This window comes from Mercenaria mercenaria, unplaced genomic scaffold, assembly GCF_021730395.1.
Source record: "Mercenaria mercenaria strain notata unplaced genomic scaffold, MADL_Memer_1 contig_3538, whole genome shotgun sequence".
NCBI lineage: Eukaryota > Metazoa > Mollusca > Bivalvia > Venerida > Veneridae > Mercenaria > Mercenaria mercenaria.
In genome coordinates, this window is record NW_026461686.1 from 20,706 (window position 1) to 33,103 (window position 12,398).

Here is a 12,398-nt window from a genome sequence, read left to right on the forward strand (position 1 = left end):
AAATCATAAACATGATGTAATAATATATGTAACCACGTACTAATAAACAGCTCAATGGGAAAATCTACTTTCGATAATGCCATTATATGCACGCGCGGATTGAATTTCACCTACTGCGCTTAGCATTTCGTTTTCTGCTAAGCTTTATCTATAATTTTCTCCCTAAGGATATACCGACTTGGCTAAAAGTTGGTTGTTATACTGAAAATAGCAATTAAAGACGAAAATACTTAACTTTTTGTGTGAACTCTGCATTTTGCAGACATTAACAATGCATTGCAAAACGGGTGACTTGTACTAAACGTAAGGTAATAAATTACAGTTACATGATAAATAAGGAAGTCAAATTTTATGTAAAAAAACATTTCATGAATTGAAAATCGTAACAATTTCAGTTCTGTTTAGGTATCCATCTATATTTTCTTGACTGGCTATTGAATTTAACTTTTCCGGATTTTATAATGCATGCATAATCTAATCTAATGAGCAAGTCAATATTTTTTGACATTGCATCGGCATTGTATACTTAATTTTCTTTTTATTTATATCAGCTAAAGTCTTAAGCTGAACACCGAACTCCATAAAAAGAACTACACTCAGATAGCAAAGAAACAACAAACTGAATGCTGAAAAGAATATTCTGTTGTTGAGACAAAATACGTGTCTGTTGATAGTTACATCCATCAAGAAGAACGTAATTTTGTATTTCTAACATGACTCGGTTTGATTTCACGTTAAACAAAGAAGGAAATCAAGCTCTGTATATTCTGCGATAAACAACGGTTGACGCGCGGACCGGTAAGAAAGCATCATGACGTCAATTATGACGTCAAATTGCCGCATGACGTCCGATACATTACTCCTCGCGTAAATGAAGTCCAGTATAATATTTATCAAAACATATCAATGAGCATGTCAGAATGATAACAATCAAGGCCTTCTTATTATTTATCGTCTAATTTACCACGGTTCATTGGTTCAGATGCTTCAGTATTTAACCACTCGGGCTAACGCCCTCGTGGTTCAATCCCTACGCATCTGAACTCTGAACCGTGGTAAATCAGACGATAAACAACTCGAAGGCCTTGATTATTTGTTAAATAACTCATGCATGTGTCGGAAATACAACACAGCTTCTGATAGCTATGGTGGCTGATCTCTGCCATTTCGTGTTGGCGGGGCGAAAACACGACAACACGAAAATTCGACAAAAACCTAATTTTTCGTGTTTTCTTGTCGTCGTATCGTCGGGGCGAAAACACAAAAGCACGACACAGTTCACGCAAAAACTCGACGTTTAGAGGGCGCCGACACGACAAATTTATCTGACGAGTTTTGGTGTTGGCGTTTATGAATATGTATGTCGTATTGGCGCCATTTGTTTTTCGTGCTGTCGTGTTTTTGCCCCGCCGAAACAAAAACACGACAAATACCTTATTTGTCCAGTGTTTGGGTTTTCGTTTTGGCGTCTTCCGTTAAAAATGATCACAACAATTATTAACTGAACACATCATAGCTGCATGCAAAATATACAAAAACAAGTGAAAGATATAAGTTTAAGAATAAAAAAGATAACTTATATTTTATGTATATTTCGGCCTAATACCATTTTGTTACATATAAATATCGAAAGACGAACGTTAGATATCAAACTAATTACTTTTGGCTATTTACTCCTCATCAGCAGTTAATGTATTTTCTGATAATGTATCAAAGCAATTTCTTACTAGAATATTAAAAGCATATTTTATAATGACCAAATCTGTGCTTTTTGACTGTTTATTTTGTTTTTATTTCTATTTTTTTTAATGTTGATATCTCTACTCAGTATTTCAGCGAAGATATTGTGAATTGACGGTTCGTTAGACTAGAAAGATAAATGCTTCTTAAACCCTTTACCACTGGCTTCAGAATAATTGTACATTTTATAACTGATGTCTGAAAAGTATTTGGCGTGTATTCGTGTTTTTGTGTCGGCAGTGCGAAAACACGGAAACACGACAAATAAAGGGCACCAACACGATATTTATACCGCCAACACGAAAACTCGAAAGAAAAATTTGTCGTGTCGGCGCTCTTTACACGTCGAGTTTCGCGTAAAATGTATCGTGTTTTCGCCTCGCCAACGCGGAAACTGGACAAATTAGGTTTTTGTCGAGTTTTTGTGTTTTCGCCCCGCCAACACGCCATGGCTGAACTCAGCCACCAAAGATACCATTTTCGTACCATGAGAATAGGGAGTTAAATATTACTATGGCTATTGGGCGAAATATTGACGCAGATGTTATTGTTCAATACAGACATTATTTTATTCAAAACATGGTATTACGTGATACACATGTACATATGTCTACATTGAAAAATGTTTTTATTGTGTCTATGGCATCTTTCAAATTGTTATTGCTTTTACAAACTTGAACACGAAAATTCTAAATAATGCCAATTTATATTGAATTAGAGCTAGATTAAATAAAATTTATATAACTAGCTTACTTTACTATTATTTGATAACAATTCTACTTACCGAGCATTCCATTATATGCAAAGAAAAAGACAAGCGCACATAAAATACACTTTAAATCTCCCATTTATATGTTTGCTATAATATTCAAAACTATTCAGGAAGTTAAAAACAGTCATCTTCACATATCACATCACATCACTGGTTCTATTGAAAACTAAATACTTATATCAATTGTTTAAATCGTAAAGGTTTCAAATATACAAACATCTTCTTTTGTTTGTTTTATGTAAGACTGCAGTTGGCATACGATGCAATATCTAAACTTTGCTGTTCTTTCAGTAAAATATTGTTTTCAGTTAAATGAAAAACAAGCACAGGAGTATTATAATATATTAATAAATTTTATTATGTGAATTTGAGTAAAATCGCTCTTTTCAAATGAAACAAAATGAAAATAAAAAAAACAAACAAATAAGTTTATATGGCATTAGACTAGAAACTTTTCAAGTTACCTCGGGAATTCTGTATGCCTGTAATCACAGTTCAAAGTTAACCCGAAGGGCCTTTACTCCAAAAATAGCTACCACAACAGAAAGGTAGGTTTAAAATAAAATAATTCTTAAAGGAAATATTTTCTTAAAATAATTTACTTTTCCTGACATCTGCTTGTTGTAGAAATACTATCTTCTGAAGGATTGGGGACTCCAAAATTATGTTTTCCTTTATTATGTTGTCTACATTCCGCATTTTCAGAGGTTCTTACCGTCGGTATTTCTGCATGTTTTGGATGTATACAACTTTGTACCAGTTGCAGATTTAAACTGTTTTCTATAACTACCCTTGACCTATATTTGGATTGTTATATTTTTTACCATTTGACCAGGGTCAGATGAACACCTTTCGATTTTTATTCATATTTGTAATGCATTAAACACGATAAATCTGCAAAAAGCAAAAGCCGAAAATGCACTTGCAGCTTTAAACTTTCTGAATACTTTGCTTTATAGTTACTACTCGTATAGGCAAAGTAAGTTGACTGCCATACGCCGTGACTGCCGTACACCGTTGGTATATTAATGAAGTTATCTTTTTGTAATATATAAGGGTTAGATAAAAGTAAAGAAAAATCCTTCTTAGTGTAGCACAGTGACGCTGACCCTTTTAAGGTGACTTCAATTCCTTTTAAATAAAAAAAATGACAAACTATATGCTTCGATCTAAAATTAAATAGATAATGACTCTTATCTCTAGACGGATAAGAGGTAGTTCACCAGCACTGCCCTGGACTACCTTCTTTGCGCATGTTCCTTGTTTATTAAAATGTAGCCAGTGATGGCACACTTTGTACTGAGGCCAGGTCTTAGGGCAGGGTAATGTTTCATCGTTCCTTCATTAGCTACAAGAAATATACTAATTTAAGGTAAGCTTGCGTTTCGACATTTAGGTCGCGTGGTATACTGATGCTAGAGTGGACTGTTATATCTTTGGAATTTAATTGGACTTTGGCATATTCCAATTCATCAACTTCACAGAAAATGCTTTATACCAAAAATAAAAGGTGTATCGCAAAACAAATGAAGAACTGCAATATTGGCTTTACCTTATGCTTTTTTATTATATTATGGCATGAAAGGGATAGGTGTGTGACATTGGATTTATATACTTTGAGACAATATTTTGACATAAAATGAAATTAAACCGATAAAGTGTTGCCAGGGACCTAAAGTGAGTAAATTTAAAAGGCGGTTTTTTCTTCTATATTTCTGTTTCAAACGTGCATAAAACGAGAAAGATCTCGGGACTATACCATTTAGGTGTTTGTTTTAAGAGAAGGTGGTTGCATGTTTCAACAAAACTTAATAAAATCCATATCATATACCGTAATTCTATGTTCGCTCAACCTTTCGACCCTTTATCATCCTCGCCGCCAAAAAAAATATAATACGTATGATATAGGTATCTCGTATTCATATCCTATTGATTTTTTGTTTCAACAGGTTTGTACCTTAGATTACGCAATATTTCAAAGCATTTATCTATCAGTTTTATTCTGTCTAACAAACATTGAAAGGTTCCCTTTTTTTTAAGATTTGCCCTATTTCAAAATAAATAGGGAGTCGACCAATAAGTAAATACACCATTGTCATGCTGAACAGGACTTCATTCATAGTATGCGTCTGGACCTAAACTTAAGAGCATATCAAATTGTCTTTAAATGCAAAATATAATTATCTATACATGTAGGGTGAATAAGACCTTTTTAAAACAGACACTATGAATGTTTACAGGAAGCAAAAGGGTACGTTAAATGGGTTTACCTATTTCTCTTTTTTGTGTAGCTTTTCCCAATTTACACCCCGTTTTCCTTTAAAAATGTATATGTTGACTCATCCAGTAAACATAAAAAGCTATTAGTGCATATCCAGTCAAAGAATAACAGCCAGTAGTCACCGAAAATATTTTTTTATATTTAACGCATTGCCGCATAAAACTATGCTTCAGAAAACATATGGCAGCCAATCAAATATAACATCTTTATTTTTCTGTTTACAATACTCCTACATAACGCCATGCTTCTGAAAAACACCCAACAGACAATCAAAGATAACTGTTTAACACACTGTTACAGAAAGCCATGTTTCAGAAAAACACTCATCATTCAAAGAAAAATAACAGCATAATTTATTTCTCTAAAGCACTGCTAAATAAAGACATGCTTCTGAAAAACCACCCGGCAGTCAATCAGAGATAACTGTTTATCTAACCGTCTAAAACAATGCTAAAAAAAGCCACTCTTCAGAAACCACCCGGTAGTTAATACAAAGATAACAGCTTAATTTATCTGTCTTAAGCGCTGCTACATAAAGCTTTGCTTCAGAAAACACCCAGCGGTCAGTCAAAAATAACTGGGCTTTTTTATGTTTCTAGAGCACTGCTACCTAAAGCTTTGCTTCAGAAAACACCCAGCGGTCAGTCAAAAATAACTGGGCTTTCTTATGTTTCTAGAGCATTGCTACCTAAAGTCTTGCGCCAGAAAAACACCCGGCAGTCAAATGAAAGATAATTTCTTATTTAATGCTTCAAAAACTAACTTGAAATTAATCAAAGATAACAAAATTTTATCTATTTAACGCACTGCTACATAATGCCTTATTTCAGAATAACTCGGCAGTTAATCCGACATAACAGCTAAATCCGTCTATCTTAAGTACTGCTACATAAAGCAATGATTCATCTATTATGTTATGAGTATGTTATTATGGACCTCACCAAATAGAAGTTCTGTTATCATATTTTTACCAGTCGAACTTTGGTTTAAAATACGTACCTGAAGATTTGTAAATAGACGATAGTATCCACAGAAGTCTCAAATATGTATCATAAGCCATTTCATACTTTTCTCAATTTTGTAAACACTTTTAAATTCAGACAACGATATGATGTTTATTATCCATGATTTCAGTTTCATCTAAACAAGACTGTATATCACTTATGAATATTAGCACGAACTTAAAGACTTCTAATGAAATAATTTCACAAACGTGTCATTCCATTGTGGTTTGCGAACAAATAAACACACCAATTCCTAAATCATCATTTTATTTTCATGGTATATTCATATTCACGGCTGGCTAATAAGGAAGTTTATATCATATAATTGCTTTAACCAATATACAAAGTATAAAATTATTCAATATTGCAAATCAATTATCATCTTATCGCAACAACATCCGGTCGTCGGTGAAGTAGTGAAGTAGTGATGTAAAGGAAACTTGTATATAAACAAGCTCCTTAATTGTATGATTATAAATATTCTTATTATATTTTACTGGCTTAATCTATGCTCTGTGCTAATTACTATAGAAACGAGAGAAAATTATGTTGAATATTACAGAAAAAGGAGGCAGTCTACGGCTGCCTCTACTATGAACAGAGCCCTAACTTGTTAAAAAAGTCCGACATGGCCAACTTTCTAATGTCGTTTAATATCGCATTCGTATAGTTTTTTTCTATCATGTGTTTGGAAATATCCAACCCTTTTGCAAAACTTGTGTAGTCTTGACATATCTATACTCATTTTTTGTTAACTAATACAATATATACCAAGACCAGGATAATTGATTAATTCAATTAACTCGAAACTTATTACATTTGATATAAGTATATAATGCAAGAAATAATACATATTTACATGACATGGTGATACAGAATACTAGGCAAAAAATGTGCAGAACTCTTGCCGAATGATACATTACTAATAAATTGAAAGCTCTAACATCCCTTAATATTTAAGGCAGAACCTTTAATGATACAAAGATAAGATTTATGGAATTTCCCAAATGTTTAGATAAGTATGTTGTTAAGAAGACACTTGTTTGAAATTTTCAACAAAATCTAATTACGCAAAGATGCCATCCATTTTACAACCTGTACACATTTTCAAAAGTTACAAAATTAATGATGAATATTTTGTTTTTATTTAACGGGTAAACACATGTATTAGGGCGCCGTTGAGGGGGATTGGAACTAATAACATAATAATATATTCCATATTAATAGAAAGAATTTTTCTGTGGTATAGATACTTTAATATCATATAAAATTCAGAATAGGTTTACCGTCTTTTGCCATGCTTTCTCATTAAGATTCACACTGACGGCATGAATGTGTTCTTTTTAATAGTTTGCATTTCTGGTCCGCAAATATAAGAAGTTTTATTTTTGTGTTTTACATGCCATGCCTTTTTTGTTTCCATTACGTGTGTTAGAGATTCACCTGGAGGGATTACTTTATTTACACTGTCCCGTGTCTTGAACATGATGGGGTAAGAGTGAGGTTGGGTGCGCACCATAAACCGTTAAGCTCCCATGGTGTTTTGCCACTGACCGTCCAAGCGGTGTCCCATTTTGTCTTTGTTGTTCGTTTTGTCCTCGTGTGTTGCTTGTGTGTGTATGTTATGTGTGTTGTGGGTGCACCTGCGTGCTGAGTTCGTTTGGGAGGCTGCGACCATGGTACGTGGCATTCCCTGCTTGATATTTGTCTTTGTTTTTTATTATCTACTAACTATTTTATGTTGATAAAGATTAATTATCTGCAGGAAAGCTATAATGTGAAGACCTTAATTCGCTTTACGTTTTGCATTCACTCAGGCTCGGACACTTGGAGGCTCTCTTTAGCGTAGCCTGTCGATTTGATTTTATTAATTTTGACGTTTGTATCTAATGCTGTGACAGATACATTAAGAAATTGCAAATTTATCATACCATACTTATTCAACTTCATTCACAAATGTCTTTTAAAAGTCTATTCGAAATAAGTGCTTTTCAAGCTACTTTCCTGTGCTCTCCCTCTTGGTGTGAGATCAGCACATAATATTAATTATACATAGTCAACCTTATATCTTTTTTATATTTGTTTATTTCATTTTATTAATACATAATTGAATTTCAAATAATAGAATACAATCAAAATATATCTTTATCTTTGTTATACATGTAACATTGTCTGTAATGTAATTTAAGTTACTTATTTGCGTATGTCTATTGTTTTAAGAAATTTTGCATATATCTGGAATAAACTAATTTGTGTATTTTAAAGCACGTGTCTTACTTAATGTGATACATATATTTAGATATTGAGTTCATGGTCTTATACCTGAATATTATTCTGTTTGTAATGGTTCAAGTGAAAAACTTGTTCACAGTTCTGTTGATATTGCCTCTCATATAATACATAATTCATTTCCAGCAGTGGTCTAATTACTTGTATTGCATTTAAATGCATTTAAACTGGAACATTCCCACCAGATAGCATGTCATTCAAGTGTAAGTAACTATCTTTTTGATGTTTTTTCTTGCCTTTTCTTGCACCTGCTACCACATGTTCATACTTTGAGTCTCTATTATCATCTTGAACTTTCTTTTCTGAGGCAGTTTTCCATTTAAATTTCTGCAGCTTGTTTTATTCGTTGTTAGGCTCATCTATCGTTTCAGTTATTTGCTTTAAAACATTTACTCTTGAAACTTGTGAATATGCAGTATTGGTCGATTCTGAGTTTTCCTCGTTTGTTTTCTGACATGTGTGAATAAGTTGTGTCCTTTAATGTATTCGGTTTAATCTTTAAATGACTGTAGGCATGCATATTTGCTGATATGTTATTTCGCTCTGGGTTATCTGCTTTTTAAGTGCCATAACAATTCTGAAGGTCTTTTGGCTGTGTGCTTTTCTAACATGATAGTAGAATATTGATATTCAGATGCATGTAGACCACCGCTTGTGTAGTCTGCTTTTTCAGTTCCAGTGGTGAGGCATGTATTGGCCTGATTTACGAAAGCCAAATTTGTTTCCTTCCTGGAATCCTGAATCGTTTTAGTACGTCTATGTCTACATGAGACAAAGAAAAAATACTGGTATAAAACTTGTTACTAAATGGATATATATTTGATATTTTATAGAGTTTAATGCAAGTTTCAAACCTATTCCAATTAATTAAAATGGTCTATATGCGATCGTGATTAACAAGCTACAACTTCACCCCTAGAAAAACATGCTTGAATTAGTTGTCATTTCCTCTTTGGAACAATCACAGTAATAACACATTTAAGAAATAATTTATAGCAAAAGAGTGTTTTAACACTATTTATGCACGATGGGCGGTTTTACGTCGGGCGTAATAATTTTACGATTTTTCGTACGACGTATTACCGCCCGAGTGTGTAAATAGTGTTAAAACACGCTTTTGCTATTAATCATTTCAATTCTAATATGCCCTTAATCTAAAACAGTAGATAAAATATAGAAGCGCTCTTTCTTGGTCGCAACATAAACTTTGACGTCGCCGCACGTTATCGTGACGTCATTCTAGCGTAAGTGTCTTTTAACAGAGACAGGCATATTAGAATGATAGTTATACCTTTTCCGTAGTGTAAGTGGAACAAATGGTTAAAAAGGATTTGTTACGGGACTGTCCAACCTCAGCTACGTGGTCTGCTTTATAGATGCTAAATAATGAACTGTTAATCATTCATTTGGTGGTTAAGTAGTCTTAAAATCTGACTTTATCTTACTTACCTGCGAATAATAAACAATGCTGAAACTAACAATACTATGACAGCAAGACCACAAGGAACTGAAATGTAAACTGCCAGCAGAGACCTGCCTTTCTGCGCTGCAGAAATACAGGAAAACGATGATATTATCAAACTGTTATGGTATGAATATTTTAAAAGGTTTTGTAAGACGCGCCTTAGATCGTCACTATATCTTAATGTTATACATTTTGTGTACGAACCACTATATTTTTGACACATATTGTAGCTTATTAATTGGTAACTGAAATTTTATAGAAATTTAACGAAGAAAAAAAACTGACTTCAAACTCAAACGATTATGTTCTGTTAAAACTTGTTTATTCTCAACAAAAATATTAAATCAAACCGTAAGTTAATGTACAGTTCCTTAAATTCGTGCAAGTTTTCATGGCTAATTTTTGACGATAAGCGTGCTCAATCTATAACGAATAAAATTAAAAACCTCTTTTATCCATACCAGGAGATGATATACGATACTGCTAGTTCGCATTGTTGAAGATGATAACGTTGTCATATTTGATACTATTTGTGGTTGTCGTTTGATCTGTTTTTATTTATTTCTCTACCTTATAGTATAAGTATATGTAAAACATTAAAGTCGCCCTGAAGAAAATTATTAATTTATTGTATCAGGTTTTTATTCGGACAGTCTTGGTATTTACTAATCTTTTCTTTTTCATCGCAATAATGTATTTCGAAATGAAGTTATTTCGTCTAAATCATCGGCACCGTTGACCTTGTCATCAGCAGCCCCAAATACAATCACAAACTAAAACATCATCTGTACAGATTTTAACCGGAACAAATTATTAACTTAATTTTTTGACCGGAAGCTGTTCCTTTACTGTGGTAACGGTGGGCATGGTCTTGGCCAAAGCTGCATTAAATATAATATCGGCCATGTATACGACCTTCATATCAAGTTCACTGCAATATCTCGTTTTATACTTGCTTTATTGTGCAAAAATCATTTTTCTATTTTTAATGACACCGACATTAATATATTTGCCTTGACAGCAAAGCAAAACTATCTCAGTGTGTTATATTTTCTGGTCTTCCGGATCATTGATTAACTCATTTAGATTTGAAGATTGAATACTCTTTAAGCTGTGCTAGGCGTGGCATGTGCATTCTCCATTATGCTCATGAACAGACTCATCTAAACCGAGTCTGCGATTTTCACTTTGACCTTTTTCGATGCTTCCGAGGGATCTACTTTCTCAGATTTTATTTACTTCACAACAGTGTGTGTTAAGTGCTGTTGTGCGGCCGTAATAAATCGCCCGACCTCATTGCAGTGTTGTTATATATTTTCTGGTCACTTGGGATCATTGATTTCAACTCATTTAGATTTGAAGATTGAATACTGCCTTAAGCCGGTCTAGGGGGCGTGGAGTGTTGCATTCTCCATTACTGCTCATGAACAGACTCAATCAAACCGAGTCTGCAATTTCACTGTTTGCCTTGTCTCGTGCTTCCGAGGATCTACTTTCCAGATTTTATTATAAGAACTTAATAAAAGTCTGCTGTATGCTAAGTTTGGTGGCAATAAACATGTTAATATACGCTGGAAAATTCCCATTTAACGCCACCCGGCTCCGAACAACGACATTCCCCAGTGCAATAATTAGGGTATTCAGTTAGAAGACCGGTCAATTATCAGAAAACACCCATTAAAAACGTAATTCTAGGTATTCAAAAATGATTATATCTACACATAGTCATCAATGTTTTGTTCCAGTACACTTAATCCAACGTAGAAAAATAAATTATACTTTATTTATACAGTCTATTGCTGATTATTGCGATATACCTGTTTTAATGACTAATGATGATATTAACACCATATTGGTCATGTAAATCTCGGTTCAGTGCAAAATACAATTCACGCGCTTTATCTGCCCTCAGCTGTGCTAGCAGATTCTTGGAAGCAAGGTTCACAGTTACAATGATAAGCTTCAATTGCATATGTATACAACGCATTGGTTATGTATTCCATAATTAGTGTATTATTGTTTGCAAGAAAATATTACAATACGCATAGGACTGCAATATATTTCATTTTTATCTATTTCCCACATACATAAGAATGTATTAATTGATATAAAGTTGTTATGGATTTGAAATACTTCCATGAAATACTTACTAAAAGTTACGCAACTCTGTTGATACGAACCCACACAATAAATAAACATTACAATGTTATACATACTTCATCAAATCATCAGTCAAACAATTTGTTATTATTATCCATATTCATACATATTCGTAAACGTTACCTAACAGGCCGTCCCATTATGAAAAGAATACGCTACTGAAATCGAAATCGAGCTATACCACTGTCGTATTTGTAGTAAATAATTATGAATATATGTATATATCCAGATGACGGCTGTACCATTCTAAAGTAAATTAATTCTGTTATAACCATCTTTTTAAACAGGAATTTCTATAAAATTAATTTGAATAATTCATGTCCTACATGTAAAGGTTTCGTTTTGGGGATATACGTTTTTCTAATATTACTATTCCAATTTGATCTTTGTCCCTGTTCTGATATTAGTTTTGTCAGTTATCACCAGTTAAACTGCCCTACCACTTGTCGGGAACCCAGCATCTAATGAAGTATCATTCAATCCTGCAGAAACGTATTATAAATCCACTGTAAGTATTTTTGATTTTCTATACTTATCATATATTTAACCAGTTAGATTAGTTTTAGCTTTGTCATTATTATGAATAATTATATTGTTTAAGCGTCATTGCTTTTCATAAAATAGCACAATTGAAACGAACTAAGATATCAAAGCAAACTGAATTTCAGGCAGATGCTGGTTTTTAAT

General features: G+C 33.2%; 1 protein-coding gene across 1 annotated transcript in view; it reads right to left on the reverse strand.

Annotated features, from left to right (window-relative positions):
* Window positions 1–12,398, reverse strand: part of LOC123551749 (MAM and LDL-receptor class A domain-containing protein 2-like) — a 51,950-nt gene that overhangs the window by 19,337 nt on the left and 20,215 nt on the right. The gene's annotated exons all lie outside the window — the stretch shown is intronic.